Consider the following 9,504-nt stretch of genomic DNA (forward strand, 5'->3'; position numbering starts at 1 on the left):
GGTGTGCAGCCCCAACGCAGGTCCTAGTTAGCGCCTTAAGATATCTGAAGTTTGATCATCCTTCTTAAGATTTTTTAAATAAACTATGACTTGGATGTACTTATGCTAAAGCACAGTAATAGTCAGTAGTAGTCTGGATGTGTTTTCAGTGGTGACTAGGATGCCTAAGAATGCATAAATTAATATTCTACAGATTACCTCCCCAATGTGGTGGATTACGTTCCATTACTTCCGAGAGAAACTCTTATCATGCATCCGAGGCAGTAGCTTGAGCAGGCTGACATAAGTATCAACTGATGTCTTTTTAATCTAGAGAGGAAGGAGAAAGATTCTCTGCATAAAAAAGGGTTAGTCTTTATATTGAAAATGAGCCTGAATAGGAGCGAAAGCTGACTTTGCTTTTTGCATGAAATGCTATACTGTAGTGCTATGGGCTGCACAGAGAGCGAAATCAGAGGTCATGGGAATGTTATGCTGTGAGCCTCCACTTGTTCTCAGCCTGTATTACCAGAAAGTGGACTATAATTGACCTCATGTATACGTCGAGGCGTTTTGGGGGCCAAAATTAGGGATTTTATATATCCAGTGATCATATCAATCATATAGTCAAGGTAAATCTGTCAGCCCCTTCCCCCTCCTTTGCAATCCAGCTGTCCCCTAGGAGACATCTAGACTGGGGAGAAGCTGGGGGGGTGAGCACTCCCCCTTCCCCCCCTCTTGCCCAGCTGTTCCCTCAGAACATCCAGGTGGAACGAGGCTCAGGGACCAGCACTGGGCCTCCATCCTCCCCCACCCTGGCTGTCTCCTGAGGGGCAGCCAGGCTGGGATGAGGTTTGGGGAGCCAGCATTGCCCTCCATTCCCCCCTGGCAGTCCCTCGGGGACAGCTGGTCTGGGGAGGAGGTTTGATAGTACTGACCCATTATAAGGGGTGAAACAGACCAATTGTAAAAGTCGCTATTCAGGTGCTTGGAGCACAGCGTTTATATTCTGCCACTTCCCCCACTCTGAAGCCACCCAGAAGTCGGGCAGCTGTCCGAGTCTGTGGCTCAAGATGCTGTGGCCTTACAGCACTGACAAGCCGCACATGCCTCAGCATTGAAAGCACCTTGGCTGTAGTGGAGTGGGAAAAGATCCGTTTTGCAGAAAGGTCTTTTCCGTTCCTTTTTTGCCGGGAAAAGGTGGATTGAGGCTGTGGGTGTGTTTGCCATGCCCCAATTCATTTTAGGAAGGGGCGGCTTCAAGCGCCCCTTCTGCTGGTCTGTTTGCCCCTAGGTCGACTCAATTTTTTGAGTCAAATTTTTACCAAACTTTTTGGCTTATACACAAATACTACAGATGTATAATATTCCTATGTTATGAATGTTTTCGGTTCCACTCCTCCTTTTAAGAAAACTGAACCTGATACATATTGGATCTCTGAAACATCCCCAGAAATGAGATGCACACACAATTGTATTGAAAGAGATTTGGTTTTCACTTTTTTTTGTTGTCATTTCAGACAACCTAACACAATCTATAGTTTACCCATGCTCCTTTTTTATTTCCCTAGAACTGATCTCTTAAAATGGGCATTCATTTGAATCTCATTACCACTGAAATGTTTTGCCAAGGCAAACTGACACTGTTTTACAAGCACATTATAGTATGGGATTGACATCTTGTATCCTATTTCAGATCTTGCTTAGTTTATATGGACAACATTGAGCTGTCATTCAGTCCATAAAGGACCTTCTTCTTGTTGTTTTTAATTAGGACTGCCCATTTCCCCATTTTTGAACTGATAAAATGGGGAATACAATAATCTCTTATTAGCCACCTTGAGTTCCCTGTAGGAGGAAGGTGGATATAAATAAATAGAAAACAGTATTATTATTAATCATCAGCATAAACATCTCTTTATAAAACAAATCATAGCTTTAGGACACACAACCAAATGGACAAGTGCAGGGAAAATATAACATCAACCTCATTTAAACGCAGCTATTTCTATTATGATTGGTGCCAAATCTTCATACTCTCATCACCAAATATCTATCCTGTAACTCTCCATGAATAATAACCCGCTCCTACTCAACAAGAAGCAAAAAACAAACAAAACAAAAAACAACAAAAAATCAGTTTGGGTCTTTTCTCTTCCCTTCAGCACCAGCTTTATTCCTTCTCCATCCACTGTCTGTCAGATTTTAAAGCCCCAAGAGGAATAATTTGATTCTTGAAAACTGTAATAGGAGGAGCCTCACCTTTAACTGGTGTTTTTATTTTGTCATTGTAGTAAAACATTGACATTGCTTCCTCTTCTGAGTGTCTGAAGGAAATATATAATAATATTTTGTTTAGGCATTTCCCCAAAATATTTATAGAGTTTCTACTAAGTGTTCCATAAGTTTAGTGGATGAGTGGCTCACAGATGGCCCCTGAGGGATGGCTTTGTACTGCCTTGGAAGCACCGGATTGAGGCCCGGCAACTACTGCTGCCCCCTGATCTGGCCTTTCTGTGGTGCAAAAAGCACAAAAGTGGCTCCTTTTTGTGCTATCAAAGGGCACCTCGCTGCTGTGGTGGCAGCTTTTCTCAGATTCTTGGAGCAGTGCATGTAAAAACTTCACCTAAGACGTGTGTGATGCCCCTGCCATGTGTTGCTTGGGCGGCATCTGCTGGCATGGGGGCAGAGTCGGGTGGCCAGCATGCAGTCACCTGCCCTACTCCACACCCACATCGGCCCTTTCTGCTGGTTTGTAAGCTCCTTATTCCGGTATACAGTGGAGTTCTTATTTTATAACTTTATTCTTTGCATTTAATTGTCCTATCCAGAAAAAAATTATACCAAGCAAGATATACATAGGGTAGAGGAAACACTGAACTACCAGAGGAATGGTGGTGGCTGCTTCAGAACGAGGAAAAAGACGTAGCTTAATTCATACTAGGGAAGCAAGTGTGGAAATTTTAAGCCCTGACATCCTTGAATCTGCTTACATGACAACAACAAAACAAAACAACAGTTCATTCACTAATTGTATATGCTTTTCTTCAAAGTGGGTCTCAAGGCAATTACAATGTTTTTTTAAAAAAGCAGCTGAAAGCATTAACAAAGCCAGAAATAAAATATGCAAAAGTAGTGCTAAAATGCAACTGAACTATTGTAGAATAAACCATTTAAACAATCCATGGATGACAAAAGAAAAGACTGACACTGTTAAAAGCCCATTCAATAGTTCCTAAAATCTCTTAGAACAGAAAAGTTTTATCTGTAAAAAGAGAGCAAGAGGGAACCATCTATTAATGTTGAGAATGGTGGGTCAACATTTATGCACTTCCTTGATTTAATGGCTTTACTTTAGTTGACTATCAGTGGGACCTTGACTATTAGTCAAGGCCAATAAACTGTTCAAGTCCTTGTGTCTGGGCCCATTCACACTACACAATTTATGTGCTGTCATTCCACTTTATTTCCATGGTTCTCCCATAATGCATCCAGGGAGGTTTAGGGAGGAGCATTTAGAGTTCTCCGCCAGGTGCTCCCTGGCTCACCAAACTAAAATCCCAGTATTCTGTAGGATGAAACCACAGTTTTTAAAGTGAAATGAGATAGCACTATAATGTGAATGGACACCAAGTCTCACTTACAGGCAAAGAGACTGCCTCATAGGAGTCTTCTAACATGGACCCCCACTGCCCGTCCCAAGCCACCCAGGTCAGGAGTCAATTCAAAATAACTCCTTTTAAATTCAGTTCTTTGGGACTGGAGTGCAGCCTTGGCACCGCTTCCGGCCACTTTGGGGCATGCATCACCCGAACCGAAGCCCCCCCCCCCCAAGTAGCCAGAATAAGCTTTATTTGGCCCTGCATTTGTGCCTGGTATCAACATCACATCCTTAGTTTTATTACCCTTGGCAAGACATTAATTGGCTTCAGGGCAGTCTTCCTTCGTTCCTTATGGGCAATTCTGCTGTTCCCTCCATGTTGGAAGACAGATCCATCTCCACCAGCCCTGCTGCAAACTAGCCTACTCCTTAAGTTTGCGGCAGAAAAACTTCTGTGTTGCAGGGTTGAAGTCAAATTAGCTGATAGTCCAGTTGGCTTCTATGTATGGATTGGGTATGTATTTCACTTCAGGCAGAAAAATATCTTGGTGTATGTATGTGTGCCTTCAGTTCATCCTGATCTAGGGCAAACCCTAAGGTGGCCCTATTACTGGGTTTTCTTGCGTCAAGGTTTGTTCAGATGAGGTTTGCCTTTGCCTTCCCCCTGAAGCTGAGAGCATGTAACATACACAGGAACATCCAGTGGGTTTCATGGCCAAGTGAGGAATTAAACCCTGGTCTCCAAGTCAAGCCCATGCTCTAACCACCTGTCATGCTTGATTAATACCATTTGTTGAACATTGATTTTTATATTGTTGTAGTGGTGCAGCTCAGTTGCATCCTTCCGACATCGACATCGCTAAAAATGAGTACCCAACTTGTTGGGGGCAATTAGCTTACAGTGTAAACCACTTAGAGATGCTAGTCGTAGAAGCAGTATGTAAATGAACCTGCTAAGCTGCTATTGTTTGCCCATGGGTAACAATAATACCGCTCTTTACATGTACAGTATATGTGAATTCTGGTACCATGGTTTTTCCAAGCTGGTGACCCCAGCTAACTGGGAATGATGGAGGTGCAATCTGACACATCAGAGAAAGATTGGGGAAGACATCACAACAGCAAATGGATTGCTTGGCGTCTTTATACCAAACTATGGATATAATCTTTTTAAATGGTGTAAATTAGGGGATTAGGAATATTTTAAAATTTTACTGTCACTCTATCCTAAATTTCCTTTCTCCATCCAGAGGACGTATGATAGAACTACACACCCTAAATCACTTACTTGAAATATCTTTAATTAAAGTGAGCATTATTTTATTTATTAAGTCATTAAGCCAAGACTCTACAAAAGCAGCTCACAAAATTAAAAACAAAAACAAAAAAAACAACCCAATTCAAGAAGTAGGTTAAAATAATAAATATCCAGTGCCCTCTCTCTGTTTATGGAACACCAAGAAATGGCATCTAGAGAGCCATAACAAACATAGGTGTGTTACAGACTGCCGAAAAGCGGTGGCCTGCACCCGCCCCTTCCCGCCGGATCGGGCCTCAGTGGCCAGAGCAGCAGCTGCTGAGGGCTCCGATCTGCCGCTTTCCAGGCCACAGGGAAGCGGCAAAAGGCTCCTTCCCTGAGGCTGGAAGGGGTGTCCTTGGGGCTTCAAGCCCCAAGACACCCCGCGCGGCGGGGGAGAGGAGAAAGGGGCCGCTTGGCCCTTCTCCTCTGCTCGCTGGCCGCAGCCATCTAAAGGCTGTGCCCAGCGACACAAGACCAGGAAGGAGCTCTGTTTCGGAGCTCCTTCGCTCCAATGAAAGGGCGCACTAAGCGCCTCGTGTGGTGCGATGGCGTCACGTCCACGCAACTCGTTTGGAGGTGGTGGTTCATGACGCCATCATGGCGGCCCCCATGTATATGGGGCGCTGCCATCTTGTACATCCTCAGGACGTATTAGTTGGGGACGTCAAGTGATGCCCCTTTTTAAACTAGGACATCCTGGGACGTCCCTTATGGCGGTTTGAACGTGCCATAGTGACTGGGAAAAAGATTATTGAAATACTATTTTCTTTAATCTTTAAAAAGCTTTTAGTGATAAGTTAATTACATTTACACTGACATCTCAATCAAGACATCATTCTCCCAACACTAGCCCTGAACCCGACCCCCGACACAGAGCGCCGGCTCCACTCCTTTGATGTCAGGGGGCGCTAGCCTTCTACCTCGACCGGACTGTGTCCTCTTGTTATTCTCCCAGACTTTTCTCTTTCTACTCCACACCCCAAATGGGGCTTCCAGTCACACCTCACCGTTTCTCCAAATGGGTGACTTCCACAATCCTCCTCTCTTATGAGATTTTTGAGAAGACCTCCTGCTCAAATTCGAGGCCATTCCACGAGGGCGGTAGCTTCATCTTCAGCCTTCTCTCTGGAATTCCCTTGGAGACATTTGCAAGGCTGCGGCATGATCAAACCTCTGACCTTTATCAAGCACTACAGACTTGATACTAGACACCGACCGTGTAGCAGCCTTTGCAGAGTTGTTCTCCTTTCCGGAATGCACTAATGACACTCACACTAGTTCGGTTTAATAATTTATTTATTGCCAGGACTTCCCTCCTCCACAGAGGAACAAGCTTGCCAGTCTAAACCTATTTGTGGCTTTGCACAGACCACGAAGAAGAAGGACAGGTTGCTTACCTGTAAGTGTAGTTCTTCGAGTGGTCATATGCGAATCCACACAAATCCCTCCCATCCTCCCCTCTGTCGTGTCCATCTCTCTTCCTTGTCTGCTCTACGGCAGACATTTGGAACTGAGAAGGGTGGGAAGACATCCTGTCTATAGGGATGGACGAGAGAGGATTTCTTGTGCTGGCTGGGGTGATCAGAGTTTTATCATTCTCAAGAGCACCAGTTGGGAAGGGTGTTCTATACATATAGGGACGTGGAACATCTTTAGATAATTTTGTAGGATTTTGGACTAAAGCTGCAAGTATATGCATTTGCCTGAAATAAATCTATTGGATGTAATGGACTGAGTAGCATGTAAAGAATTGGGCTATAATGTCTTCCTTACAGCTTTCAGATTTTGAAATAACTAGATAATCTTTCTTTTGCAATTGTACACTCTTTTCTCTCATCAGTCTACTGAAGAATAATAACTAGATTTCTGAGGAATGTGTATGTAAGATCTTCCATTTCAACATCGAGCAGTGATTCACATCATTACTTCAGCTATTGGTAAGACAGGACAGACACGAAGCCTGCCCTTTTCCCCATTTAATTAAAAAAGGTTTTTGTATTCAAAATTCCTTATGAAAGATAGGCTGTCCAGTTTCAAATTAAAAAGACATTCTGTTGGACATGATCACCTCATCGTTTCTTTTATCACCCAACAACAAGGTAGCTTTCATTGAAGCTACAGATAATGCTTCAATGTTGTTCTCCTCCACTCACCTTCCAAATTCTAGTTAGTCAGGTCAATCAGTTCTGTATAATCTGACAGTACACACCAAATGAAAAATAATTCTGTAAACAACTTGGAAAAGTTAATTTAATTGACATCCATTAAAGAGCCATCATGTTGATTGTTGAAATTTAATAGTTTTCTTCCTAAGTAGCTGGGTTTTGCTGACATTATAGGAATGTCCACATTTGGGCAGTGGTAGCTGGGAGCTTCCATGTCAATGAGTGATGGCTACACTTGGATTAGTCTGATTATAACAAGGTCGTCAGAAAACCGATTTGGAGGGTGGATTTGTTCCCTCATTCCTATGACATGGATGCCAAGTCACCAGGTATCATCTGAGGGAAAGTGAAGCAGAAAACTTTCCATAATAAAACCTGGGGCTTGTTCCCACAATGATTTAAACAGATTTTCTGATTGGTTTTTGTGTGCCTCATTCACACTGGAAATGGTTTCAGACCTGACTGCATTCGGTCTGAGTTGCGGTGAAGTGAGGCAATCTCAAAAAAATCACTCTTTTCGACGGGAGTCTTTTGGTGGTTCTTTTGAAAAGAATGGATTGCAAGCTGTTCAAAAAGGTGTAAAAAAGTGTGAAACGACATGTGGATTGCAGACACACTGGAGGGGAGCAACTATGGCAGAGGGGGTGAACAACGGACTGCCAAGTAAACTACTGTAGTGGGGTTTGGAGCTTGGTTTGAGCTTTCGTGAGCCAGGTGCATGTCGGGGAAGGTCCTGGGGTCTTTCGGTGGAGAGGAACTGGTCAGGGGAGCTTGTCCCAGCTCTCTCTGTGGTGCGCTCTTGCCCCCTCTCGGTTCAACACTGTCCTAGGCCCCTCCCCTCCCCTCCCCCCTATCCCATCCTCCTCGCAGAGCAACTTCCAAGTCCTAGTCCATTGGCCTCTTCCTTACCTGCTGCTGGGGCTGGCCTGGGAAGTATGGGAGATGTGGGTGATGATGGGGTGGAGTGGGTTAGTAGAAAGGCTGGCCGCCACTCAGCAGGCCTTTGCAGAAGTTGAGGAGGGCTGGTTGAAGGGAGACGTGGGAGCAGTCATGATCAGGAGAGAAGGCACCAAAGAAGCACAGGCTGTGGGGTGGGAGACTTTCTTGCTTTCCTTTCTGTCAAGCAAGGTGCCTTGGAAGCAGGGTGATCAGGCACGTCTTCCTTTCCTGGATAGTCCTCCATTCCAGCCTTCTCATTTAGGAGGTGTTCCCAAATGGCCCTCCCTTGGAGCAGGAGTAAGAAGCATGGGTTGACACTTCTACAGTGTTTTGGAGCTTCTCTTGGGGTGTGTCCTACATTTTCTGGAGTTTCTCCATTTTCTGTCACCTGGTGCTCCTTGGCTGCAAGGACTGGTCTTGAAAGATGACCCACTCCAAGGTGGCAGAATTCAAAGACATAGCATTTTGAGGGATGCATTGAACTTCCTAGCAGTGTTCTGGGCTTTGATTCGGATTCCTCATTTTTCCCGATGATCCTCATTTTTTCGGGGGGTGCTGGTCTCTAACCCTTCTTCCCCTTCTCCTCTTCCTTCCGTCATTATTATCATCATTGATTGGTTGTTTTTTTAAAAAAAGTGGGATGGATCGATCGCAGTCAATCTAACATGCATTCTGTAATGGTGCAAATCTAGTGGGAATGACAATCATGTCAAAAAAAGACACAAATGCCTGGAATAAGAAACAATTCACTTCTAGTGAGAACTGCACACCGGCCTGATAAATTCAGCGACCCAGTGTCAATCCGACTTGCAAACTGGTTAAAATGCCAGTGGTATGGCCCCTGGAGTGTTTTCAAGAAAGGATCATGCGTTTGTTTTGGATGTATTCAGGTTTTTATCTTCTCCTGTAACCCTTGTGTATTTTTTCCATTAACTGATTTAGTTTTTTCCATTCGCTTCCCTGCACTTCCAGGTTTTTAAATTTATACCCCATTTCTCCTGGGTGAGATCCAGGTAGAAAATGGTGACTCCCATTGATCAAGACTGAACTGGTGTGTAGTGGAAAGATCTGAACTATTGACTCACTGCTTCTGAGTATTAGAAACACAGTATGTGGCTGCTTTCTTTGGACCACTGTGTGAGAGTTAGAGATCCTGGAATAAAAGCCATAGAATGATTAGATTTTTTGGAGATGATGTAATCTGTTACCAACTCAGATTTTGTTGCTTCTTCTTAGAGTAGCTGTAATCCTGAAAGTAGGTGAGGTTGGAAAGGGAATGCATTTCCTAACCAAATAGGCATTTTTGAATTACCCCGTTGCACCACAAAGTATTTTGAGTAGTTTTGTTTTAAATTTGCCATTAAGGGCTATTAGCTTTACACAGCTCCTGGAGGAGATGAAGGCTGCCATATGTTGGCCAGTGTACTGCCCAGTGTAAGCAATGACACATCATGGGGTAGAATGGCTTCACCTGCCCTGAGACAGGAGTTCAGGGGAAACAACATCATAGGAAGTCTTAA

The sequence above is a fragment of the Sceloporus undulatus genome, chromosome 2 (assembly GCF_019175285.1).
Source record: "Sceloporus undulatus isolate JIND9_A2432 ecotype Alabama chromosome 2, SceUnd_v1.1, whole genome shotgun sequence".
Lineage (NCBI taxonomy): Eukaryota > Metazoa > Chordata > Lepidosauria > Squamata > Phrynosomatidae > Sceloporus > Sceloporus undulatus.